Here is a 12930-nt window from a genome sequence, read left to right as displayed (position 1 = left end):
ACTGTGCACTCTTCCCCTTTGGGTACTTGGGAGGCTGACCTCTATGGATTTCCACATCAGCACGCTTCCTCCAGTCAGGCAGCCAGTTGGATTCTCCAGTGAGAAGAGCTCATTAGAGTAGACAGGAAATCAGAGAGAGGAAAAGATGGAGGTCAGTATTCATTCATCCAGCTCCCTCTCTGCAGTGTCAATACAGGCTGGCTCTGTCTCTAGACTGAAGGTCAAAGCTTTTGTCAGGCAACCCTCTCCATATAAGTCTCTCTCTCGGGACTCTGGGAACTCCTCCTTTCAATCATTCTGGATTATACCTTGTCATTTCTCTACCATCTGAACACACTGTTGTAAAATGTCCCTTTGTGAAATTCTGTTCAAATTACCCAGTTTCCTTCCAGGACCTCAACTGACACATAGACTGTATTCAACTACCATTCTGAGAACAAATTAAGAAAGGGAAACAGCTACAGATCCAAAGTCAACTAAAGGAAACCCACATAGAAGGCACAGCATCTTAGCTTGAGAAAACAGCAATGATCTCTGGGAGCTAGAAAGTATCCAACTCATTTTAAAATGTGGGACTGCACTGCCTGACTTTAGAGTAGAAAAAAAATTATACAATATATTGTAACAAATAATACACAAAATAATTCTAAATAAGCATCTTTAGAAATAATTCAGTAGGAATAAATTCCAGGTAGCAATATTTAAAAAATTTGTCCTAATAATGATGCTCATAATTCTAGAATATTTGCCCCATCTAATACTATAGCACTGTAAGTAAGATATTTCAGACAGAAACACAGAAGCAATCTTGAAGGTTTCCCTCCAATTCTTGCCTCTTAGATGTTTTTTAAGCCTGCATGTTTATAAATAGGCAGAGACATTTTTAACCCCATTTGTGAGATGGGAAAGCGAGGCATGGAGAGATGGCACAGCTAAATTGTGTTGGGAATAAACTTTCACCAAAGGTCATTCAACTTCTAGAATTCATAACTCTGCACTCATCTGCTTGAAAGGCAAACATATGAATATCACAACTCAAAGAAATATTAGCTAATTCCTGATAGAAGTTTTCCTCTGACCCCTGATACTGTTACATTTATTTCACACTAACTTTTTACTAGTCCATTTGGTCCTAATCCAAGACACAGCCCCGCACTACAGCCCTAAGTGAAATCCCCTACACTTTTCATTTCTTCAGGGGAATTGGACTAATTATAGTGACAACTGTAGAGACAGCAATAGTTTGAAAACATTGCCCGAGGGATACAAAAGTTGTTTTATTTCATAATTAGGCTTTTTTGTCCCGGGGGCATTTTATAATCATGGTTTAAAATAACAGCCATTATATTATTACAATTTTCTATTTTTTGCACATAAAAATATTTAGAACATGTTTTTAGCTGAGTTTTATTAGTCATAATGCCAGGAAGCGCCTAGTGTTATGGATGATGGAATTATCTTTGAGGGCTTCCCTTTAGTGTTATTTCTTCCTTATAGTCTACATTCTCTCAGTGTTCGGTACCAGATCTAAAATATAAAATGGAAATTGAATATTGTATTCATTTGTGGAAGTCACCTGTACACAGGGAGAAAGTGAACCCCACCCATCTATCTTTCCACTCCATTTCTCCTAATCAGCACTAAATTTACATGCCACATCTGAAGCTACTTATGTCTTGGGTAAGCCTATATCAAAAAGAACTGAAAAATAAGGAGACAAGTCAGCAAGCACAGAAGTAACAATTCAAAAACAATTGACATTAGATCATACCCTTATCAGGCAACTGGAGTAAATATCCCTCTTAAGTTATCTAATAAACACGAAGCTGTGTGCATGCCTTGACACACATGTATGTGGGCAGAACAGAATGAGAAGCCATAGAAACAGAAGGAATTGTCTAATGTATCTAGGCAATTCTTGAGTTCAAAACAGGAATAAACCTCTATAATATCCATCAGATTTCTCCTTAAATTCTTCTAGGGCAGGACACTGGATACCTTACACCACATACTTATGAGAATACTATTCCTTAGGTACAGGCAAAATCTGTGTCCCCTTAACTTCTTTCCATTGATGCCAGTTCTTCCCTTTGAGGGTACCTAGAAAAATCCTAGTCTTTTCCATACATTATAGCACCACAAATGTTTGAAAATAGATACCAAGTCCTTTGTAGTGAACAGTGCCATTTTTCCCTAGCCAGAACCCATTCATCTCCCTGCTGGTAATGATATCAAATTTTCCTTTAGCGCCACACTTTTCTCACTTTAATCCATGTGGTAGTTTGCAGGGATTGAGGGTTCTTCTTCTAGGGCAGGACACTGGTTACCTTACACCACATACCTATGAGAATATTATTCCTTATTTTTTATTTTGTGGTTAGAACATTTAAAATCTACTCTTTCAGCAATTTTCAAGTATATAATACAATATTATTAACTATAGTTACCACACTGTACAACAGATCTCTAGAACTTATTCCTCCCGTCTAACTGAAACTTTGTGCCCTGGAGCAACAGCCCCCCCAATCCCTCTTCCCACCCACCCCTAATCCAACCCAGACACTGGTAACCACCAGTCTACTCTGCTTCTGAGTTCGACTTTTTAAAATTTTACATACAAGTGCAGAATTTGTCTTTCTGTACTTGGATTATTTTACCTAGCATAACGTCATCTAGGTTCATTTGTATTGTTGCAAATGACAGATTTCCTTCTTTTAAAGACTGATCAGTATTCCATTTTGTGTGTGTGTGTGTGTGTGTGTGTGCGCGCATTATCCATTCATCCATTGGTTGATTCCATATCTTAGCTATTGTGAAGAATGCTACAATGAACACAGGAGTAAAGGTACCTAATCTCTTCAAGATACTAATTTCACTTCCTTTGGATATATACCCAAGAGCAGAATTACTGGATCATACGGTAGTTTTATTTTTAATATTTTTTAGGAAACTCCATACTGTTTTTCAAAATGGCTGCACTAATTTACATTTTCATGAACAGTATGCAAGAGTTCCTTTTTCTCCATATTCTTGGCAATACTTGTTATCTTTTGTTTTGTTTTGTTTTTAATAAATGCCATTCTAACAACTTTGCAATTATATCTCACTGTGGTTTTAATTTGCATTTCCCTGATGGTTGGTGATGTTAAGCATTTTTTTCATATATTGTTGGCCATTTGTATGTCTTCTTTTGAGAAATATCTACTCAGGTCCTTTGTCCATTTTTAATCAGGTTTTGTGTTTGAGTTTTTTTACATATTTTCGATGTTGACTCCTTATCATATGTACAGTCTGCAAATATTTTATCCCATTCTGTAGGTTGTTTCTTCATTCTGTTAATTGTTTTGTTGTGCAGAAGCCTTGTAGTTTGATACCATCTCATATGTCAATTTTTACTTTTGTTGGGGTCATATCCAAGAATTCACTGCCCAGACCAATATCAAGAAGGATTTTTCCTGTGTTTTCTTCCAGTAGTTTTACAGTTTTTGGCCTTACACTGAAATCATTCTTTAATCTGTTTTGAGTTGACTTTTGTATGTGGGTAAGATGTGCCCAATTTCATTCTTCTACATATGGATACCCAGTTTTCTCAACACTATTTGTTAAAGAAACAATCTTATCCCCATTGTGTATTCCTAGTATTTTTGTCAAAGATCATTTAACTATAAATAAGTGTATTTATTTCTGGGCAGTTAATTCTGTTCCACTGGTCCATATGTCTGTTTTTGTGCCAGTACCACGCTGTCTTTATTATAATAGCTTTCTAGTAGATTTTGAGATCAGGGCATTGGGATGCTTCCAGCTTTGTTTTTGTTTGTTTGTTTTTGTTTTTGTTGTTGTTGTTGTTGTTGTTGTTGCTCAAGATTTCATTGACTATTCAGGGTCTTCTGTGCTTCCATACAAATTTAATATTTTTTTTTCTATTACTGTGAAAAAATTCATTGTAATCTTGTTGGGATTGCATTGAATCTGTTGATTGCTCTGAGTGGTTTGGACATTTTAACAATATAAATTCTTCCAAACTGTGAACACAAGATATCTTTCCATTCATTTGTGTCTTCATTAATTTATTTCATTAATGTTTTATTGGTTTTAGAGTTTTCAGAGTATAGGTCTTTGATGCCCTTGGTTAAATTTATTGCTAAATATTTTTATGCTATTGTAAATGGTATTGTTTTCTTAGGTTCTTTTGGGGATAGTTCGTTGTTAGTATATAGAAATACTACTGATTTTTATATATTGATTTTGTATCCTGCAATTTTACTGAATTTGTTTATTAGTTCTAACAGTTTTTGGTGGCATTTTTAAGGCTTTTGATATATAACATCAAGTCATCTGCAAACAGAGACAATTTAACTTCTTCCTTTCTGATTTGGAAGACTTTTTTTTTTTTTTTTTTTTTTTGCTGATTTCTAATTGCTGTGTCTAGGACTTCCAGTACTATGCTGAATAGAAGTGGTGAGAGTGGGCATCTATGTCTTATTTTTTATATTAGAGAAAAAGCTTTTGACTCTTCACTATTGAGTGTAATGTTAGCTGTGAGCTTGTGATATATAGTCTTTATTGTGTTGCAATACATTCCTTCTACACCTAATTTGATGAGGATTTTTTTCACAAAAGGATGTTGAATGTTATCAAATGTTTTTTTCTATATCTGCTAAGATGATAATATGGTTTTTGTCCTTCATTCTGTTAATGTGATGTATCACATTTATTGACTTGCATATGTTAAACCATCCTTGCACCCCAGGGATAAATCCCACTTGATCATGGTGAGTCATCCTTTTAAAGTGACAATTCTGGTTGTTTTTATGAAGCCCTTCAGCAAGAGAATCTCTCTTCTTATTCACTGTTAAAGTTTAGAAAGATACAAGCTCAGAATTTCAGGCATCACCTCATGCAGAGGTATTTTCCTGAAAATAAAACCAAATAAGTCAAAGCCAAGAGATAGAAGAAAAAGATAAGACATGGTTTGATAACCGGATATCATTTGAGCCTGATGTCAGGTCTACTTTTGTTTTTTTCAGTTACATAAGTCAATCAATTTCCCTTTTCTCTTAAGTCAATATGAATCATTTCCAACCAAAAGAGCTCTGACTAATAGAGCTTATCTCAGTCTTATCCTTCCTAAGGAGCATCACAGTTTCTCCAATTATTCTTTAAGTGGCAAGTATTCCTAGATATTCACCATCTCAATCAATTCATCTCTTGACTTGCTCCACTGGAAATGAGCTTCATGAACTATGTTATCCAGAACTAAATATAAAATGTCCTCTGAGTGGTACAATAAATATTGACCTTACTAATCTGGATAAAATAATTATATCACTGCAGCTCAATATTCTGTGAATAATATTGTGATGGTTAATTTATGTGTCAACTTGCCTAAGATACAGTGCCCAGTTGTTTGGTCAAATCCCAGCCTAGATGTTGCTGTGAAGGGTAGACTTTGAGTGAAGCCAATTACCTTCCATATTGTGGGTGGGTTTCATCCAATCAGTTGAAAGCCTTAAAAGAAAAGACTGAGGTCCCCAAAAGAGGAAGGATATCTGCCTCCAGACTGCCTGCAATCTCAAGACTGCAATATTGACTCCCGCCAGAATTTCCAGCCAGCCTGATTTCATCCTTGACAATCCTGTGAGCCAATTCGTGTGTGTGTGTGTGTGTGTGTGTGTGTGTGTGTACAGGTGTGTGTGTACAAGTGTGTGTATATGTGTCACCTATTGGTTCTGTTTTTCTCCGGAGAATCCTGACTGATACAAATAAAAATAGGTCATATTTTTTTGCTCCTTGCTTGGAGCTCTCAGGCAATGGAGGCACTCAGTTCTTTTACTTTCATGAAGACTCCCCATCTGATACTTGCTCAATTCATTGTTTTAAACTAAGCTTGTTATACTTTACGTGCATGCCTACTACCAGGATTTCCATCAATCAATCGAGATATGTTTGAACAAGTTTTCTTCATCTAGTATATTCGTTAAGGTTTCCAGGTTGGGGCTTATACATATTTGATAAGAAGGCTTTGATCTCTTTATCCTCGTAATTAGAAAAATGTTCATTAAACTATAGCTCATATTGGAGCCCTGTTGAACACATTTGAGGCTCCCATCAATCTGCATGCTATTGTGTGAGTTCTTTAACCAGTTGTTAATCCACCTAACAGGATTATCACTCAGCCCATACTTCTCCATCTTGCCTGCAAGAATATTATAAAACTTTCCAATGAATGCCTTACAGAAATAAAATAGTTTATGTTCACAAAATTTCTCCTATTTTCAGTCTAATAACCCATGCAAAAATAGTTACTTTAACATAAATTGTTGTTTAAAGATGCATTCTGGCCCTAACTCATCAGTGTTTGCTCTTGTAAAGAGTTCTCATAAACAATTTGCCTAGAATTTTGCCACAATGCCATCAAATTATTGTCTTATTGAGCTTAGATCTCATGTTTTTATGTGGTTTTAAAAATATGTTCTTCCTTAAAGATTAGAAATATTGTTTCCTTAATTACATCTACAAATTTTTTTACATTAGTTAATTTTAAATTGACAATAAAATTGTACATATTTATTGTATACAATATGATGTTTTGAAGTACATATATGCATAGTGGAATAGTTAACTCTAGCTTACAAACATATCCAATACCTCACATAGTTATCATTTTTGTGGTGAAAGCACCTAAAACCCACTCTCTTAGCATTTTTTGAGAATATAATAAATCATGATTAGCTGTAGTCACCATGCTATACAATAGATCTCCTGAATTTACTCCTCGTATCTAACTGTAATTTTGTAGCCTTTGACCTGCAACTCCCCAACCTCTTCCCAATTGTCCCAGCCTCTGGTGATCACCATTCTACTCTCTACTTCTATGAAATCAACTTTTTTAGATTCCACATATGAGTGAGATCATGAGGTATTTGTCTTTTTCTGCCTGGCTTATTTCATTTAACACAATGTCTTCCAGGTTTATCCATGTTGTCACAAATTACAGGATTTCCTTCTTTTTATAGCAGGACAGTATTCCATTGTGTATATATACCAAATTTTTTAATCCATTCATCCACTGATGGACACTTAGGTTGATTCTCTGTCTTGGTTATTGCGAATTCTGCTGCAATGAACATGGATGTTAGATATCTCTTCGACATATTGATTTCACTTATTTTCATATTTTTTCATTACCTTACAAAATACTTGATCAAAGAACGAATAGTTTCTCATTTGAAGAAGCAAAGTGCTTCTCACCTTCTTGAGCTTCAATTCTTTTTCACTCATGTTAGTTTCAGTCTTTCCAGTGAAAATGTTTTTCTGCTTGATAGAGAAGATAGAGATAAAACTGGGTGAAGTAAAAAGGCAAATAACAAGACAAAATTATTGTCTATAATAAATAAAACAGACAAACGGCTTTTGTCTTTGTTCTATTAAAAAGTAACAAAATTTGATATTTAAACCATCAAAACTTCCAAAAGATAAATGAAAAAAGACATGAATAGATAATTCATGAAAAAGGCAATACACCTGGATTACAGAACATGGGAAAGGCTATAACTTCATAATATTCCAATATTATGGAAGCTTTGTCTATCAAATTAGCAAAGCCTTTTTCTAAACATAATATACAATGTTGATGGTAAAGTTATTGCCTATCTATTCACATATGCATACATTGTGTAATGACAGATATTGATAACAGAAATATAACCTGTCCCTACTCTTTTGCAAAGCTATGTATCAATAGTCACAACATCCCAAAGAAATGTTTAAAATGCAGGAACATATCTAGTTACAAAGATTTTTATTGTAGATTTACCCATAATTAAGACTAGAGAGCAACTATATAATTACAAACAAGAATATTAAATAAATTATGGCTCATGATTATAATAGAAGGCTATGCAACCATTAAAATAATAATTACTATGAATTTGCTATGATAGATTCTTAAATTATAATGTTTTGTTTAAAAAAGAAAATGTACATATTCTATATAGTAACGACTATGTAATAAAATCAGCAAAACTCTTTGCTGAAAAAAAAGGCCAAATACACCAAAACTATTGTGGTTGCAAAAGACTAGATGATAATTCTTCTGCCTTCTGCTTTTCTATATTTTCTAAAATTTCTTATAAAAAGTCTGAATGACTTTTATAAATGAAAGAATAGCAGTAGGTTTTATTTTTGAAATGCGGTTGAGCAGTTCTTTTTATTCAAAATCAACAGAGTTTGGGCATCTTTTTTATAATAGCCACTTAGTCAAGAAAAATCACGAAATGAATTACATTTTCAGATACTCAATTCTAAATATGAGAGGGAGGGAGATACAAGTTATTTGATAATGACATGATCTGTAAGATCAAAACAAAACAAAACAAAATGAAAGCCTTCCTCCTGTCTACTTACCCTACCAAAAAAAAAAAAAACAAACCTTCCTAACTGTGTTCTACCACCGGTTCTTTATGGCCACACATAAAGACATTGTAATTACTCCTCAAAAGGCTAGCACTCAAGATTTTCAGTTATGAATTAGTGATTAAACCATAGCTAGCTGATAGCATAGCCTTCAGCTTGCAAGACTGATCCATTTTGTTGGGGGCAGGACATAGGAGGAGAAGATAAGGTACCATATGTAAAGTAGCCAACCTCTTCACTTCTGAAATGCATCCCTGTGAGTTCTGAACACAGGATTCATGTGAATGCAGTACATGTCAATACACCCTTAACACTTTGTATTCCTTGTATGAAAACCATGCTCTCAGGACTAATGCCATTCTGCACTTAGCAGGAATGAGCCAAGCTATTCTGACTTGGGGTTTATAATACATTCAAGGTATCCTTGAGTATTCCTACAGTTATCCAGTTATAAAAAGACATGAGATGTTCAATATTTTTAAATGTAGAAATCCATGTTATGAGGTAAGAGCGAAAGCAATTTCTATATAGAAGGAAAAGAGAAACTCAGATTGCACTGTGATCACATCTGATATTTATTAATAAAAGTATTATATATTGACAGTGAGATGACTAAAGCCCAGATGCCACACTTCTAGAAACTAAGGCAATTTTCCAGATCCTATCTGTAGGGCTAGATAAGGGCTGTAAGAGTAAAAGGTATATGAGAAGAGGCAAGTTAGCACAGAGGGGATTTCTCTGAAAGATGTCTGAGAGGACTACAAGCCAAAGAAGTAAAATGAGGATGGAAGAAGACAGGAAAAGATAACTTGCATGGAACTGGCCAATGAGTCAAAGAAAAAGTGACTGATGGACAGCATGGTCTGGAAAGCAAAGTGAGGCACAAAGCTTAGAGGTGGTAATGTGGAAGACTCCAGGAAAGGTAGCACATTCATTCAATTTCTTCCATAATATAGAGGGATTTCTCTTGTATTGCATAAAGACTTCATACTGGACTTAGGAGAAATAACTAAAATGCATGACTTACATGTTAAAGACCTATTCATTACATTTCATCTTCCAGTGATTGAGCGATAAGTAACTGTTAACTTGCATTTTAATCAAAGGAATAAAGGATGAACTTTAAACCTATGGATTGCCTGAGCCCATGTAAATATTTTTACTACTTTCTCTTCTCCAGTACTACCCAATTCTTCATGATCTTTCTCCTATGGGACCCTGCCCCCAGACTCCACTCTGCTTCCCACTGTGAATGACAACTTCTAATTAAGGGCTTAGCTAATGCCAGAATTAGTACAGCTGAGAGTGTAGTTTTAGTGTAGTTCTCAAATTATGCCTAATTCGAGAATTTTGGATAAATCGGTATCTTGGAACACAGTTGTCTTAGTCTGCTCAGGCTGCTGTAATAAAATACCAGAGGTTGAATAGCTTGTAAACAACAGAAATTTGTTTCTTACAGTCCTGGAGTCTGGGAAATCCAAGATCAAGGTGCCAACAGATTCAATGTCTGGTGAGGACCTATTTTCTGATTCGTAGATGGTGTCTTCTAATTGTGTCCTCACATGGTAGAAGGGGAAAAAAGCTCCCTTGGGCCTCTTTTATAAGAGCACCAATCCCATCCATGAAGCCTCTGCCCTCATCATCTAATCACCCCCTAAATGTCCCATCTCCCAATACAATCACCTTGGGGGGTTGTGGTTTCAACATATAAATTTGGAGGAGTTCACAAACATTTAGACTACAGCAACAGTCATCAGATTCAAATGCCCTAGATGCAAGACACACTGCTTTGAGTAACTCAAAATTTACTTCTAAGTCTGTGTTGATTGTGTGACTTTTTCTATTACAAACACATAGAATTATCTGGGTGAGAATATTTTCTTCTCATAGTGTTTTTCATGCCCTAAAATGTCTTTTTCGTATAGATTTATTAGAAAGAAATGTAAATATTATACTCACCAATAATGGGGCAATCCAACAATATATGTGTATAAATGTAATGCAATGGGAAGTAAAATAGCATTACCTATGGGGTGTTCTTGCCTTTAAAATGCTTATCTTGAATCTAATCATGGGGAAACAATCAGACAAACCTAAATTCAACCAGACAACAGGGCCTAACTCTTCAAAAATGTGTTATAAAAGATCCTTAAAAAGCTGACAGGAGAATTATTCCAGATTAACAGAAACTAAACAAATCTGACAACTAAAAGTAAGGTGTGATCCTTACTCAGACCACTAAAATGAAGAAGAAAAACTAAAGGACTTATATGATGAGCTAGAAAATCAGAATAGAAATTAAATATTATATAATAATAATAATGTATCAATGTTAAAAATCTTGGTTGTGATCATTTATTGTGCTTATGGAGAAAAAAATGCCTTTGTTGTTAGAAGACACATGCTGAACTATATAAAGGTGACAGCTGCCACTTCCTTTCAAATAGGTTAGAGAAAAAGGAAAAAGAAAGTGTAGAAAAGATATACATATGCATATACATATATAGAAACATGCATACATATGTATACATATGGAGAGAGACAAATGTGGCAAAATGTTAGCAAATAATCAAGAGTATATTGGTATATTGGTGATCATAGTTTGTACCATTCTTTGTTTTTCTGTTTTTAATTTTCAAAATCAGGTTGGCTAAAAGACATGCAAACAAACACACATTGCAGTGTTATAATAGGGAAAGGTTACGGTGTCCAAAGTCTGGGTTTTGCACATGGCTCTGACAAACATATTTTGATGACCCTGGGCAGGCAGCCTAAGTTCTTAGGGCTTAAGCTACCACTCATGGCAGAAGGTGAAGGGTAGCCAATGTGTGCAGAGATCACATGGTAAGAAAAGAAGCAAGAGGCACGGGGAGATGCTAGGCTTGTTTTAACAACCAGCTCTCATGAGAACTAATAGAGTGAGAACTCACTCACTTCCCCTCCCTCAGGGAAGGCATTAATCTGTTCATGAGGGATCCATCCCCATGACCCGGACATCTCTGATATAGTTTGACTATATGTCCCTGCCCAAATCTCATGTTGAATTATAATCCCCAGTATTGGAGGTGGGGCTTGGTGGGAGGTGACAGAATCATGAAGGTGGATTTCTCAGGAATGGGAATGGTTTAGCACCACTCCCTTGTTGCTGTCTGCTTGAAAGCCAGTGACTTCTTTCAAAATCTGCTTGTTTAAAAGTGTGTGGTACCTCACTTTCTCTCTCTCTCTCTCTTGCTTCTTCCTAATCCCACCATGTGAGACAGCTGCTCCCCCTTAGCCTTCCACTATGATTATAAACTTTCTGAGTCCTCACCAGAAGCAGATACCAGTGTTATGCTTCCTGTACAACCTACAGAACCATGAGCCAATTAAACCTCTTTTCTTATAAATTACCCACTCTCAAATATTTCTTTATAGCAATGCAAGAATGGCCTAACTCAAAAAACTTGGTACCAGGAGTGGGGCATTGCTATAAAGATACCTAAAAATGTGGAAGCAACTTTGGAACTGAGTAAGAGGCAGAAGTTGGAAGAATTTGGAGAATTCAACAGAAGACAACAAGATGAGAAAAAGTTTCAAGCTTCTTAGAGAATGATTAAATGGTTGTGACCAAAATGCTGATAGTGATTTGACCAAAATGCTGATAGTGATACAGATAGTGAAGTCCAGGCTGATGAGATCTCAGATAGAAATGAGGAACTTATTGGGAACTGGAGCAAAAGTCACTTTTGTTATGCCTTACCAAGTAACTTGGCTGAATTGTGTCTATGCCTTAGGGATCTGTGGAAGTTGGAGCTTGGGAGTGATAACCTAGGGTATGTGGCAGAAGAAATTTCTAAGCAGCAGATGTGGCCTGGCTTCTTCTAACAGCCTATGTGAAGATGTGGGAGCAAAGGAATGGCTTGAAGTTGGAACTTGTATTTAAAAAGGAAGCATTTGGAAAATGCTTGGTAAAAGCTTGGAAAATGTGCAGCCTGGTCATGTGGCAAAGAACGAAAAGATTTTGAAGAGAGGAATCCAAGCAGGCTGTGGAGCAACCACTTACTAGCAAGATTTGCATAACCGTAAAGAAGCCATATGCTGATAAGACACTCAGAGAAAGGTCTCAAAGGCATTTTAGAGAACTTCATGTCAGCCCCTCCCATCACAGGCCCAGAAGCCTAGGAAGGAAGAACAGTTTTGTGGGCCAGACCCAGGGCCCTGCTGCCTTGTGCAGCCTCAGGACACTGCTCCCTGCATCCCAGCCACAGAGTCTCTGCCTAGATTTCAGAGGATATATGGAAAAGCCTTGGCGTCCAGGCAGAAGCCTGTTGCGGGGGAAGAGCCCTCACAGAGAAACTCTATAAGGGCAGTGTGGTATGGAAATGTGAGGTTGGAACTCCCACACAGAGTCCCCACTTGGGCACTGCCTAGTAGAGCTGTGAGAAGGCCACCATCCTTCAGACCCCAGAATGGTAGATCCACCAACAGCTTGCATCCTGCGCCTAGAAAAGCTGCATATACTCAACAACATGAGAG

Source organism: Gorilla gorilla, chromosome 5, assembly GCF_029281585.2.
Source record: "Gorilla gorilla gorilla isolate KB3781 chromosome 5, NHGRI_mGorGor1-v2.1_pri, whole genome shotgun sequence".
Classification (NCBI taxonomy): domain Eukaryota; kingdom Metazoa; phylum Chordata; class Mammalia; order Primates; family Hominidae; genus Gorilla; species Gorilla gorilla.
The sequence above is the reverse complement of the archived record's forward strand: the minus strand, read 5'-3'. Positions refer to the sequence as shown.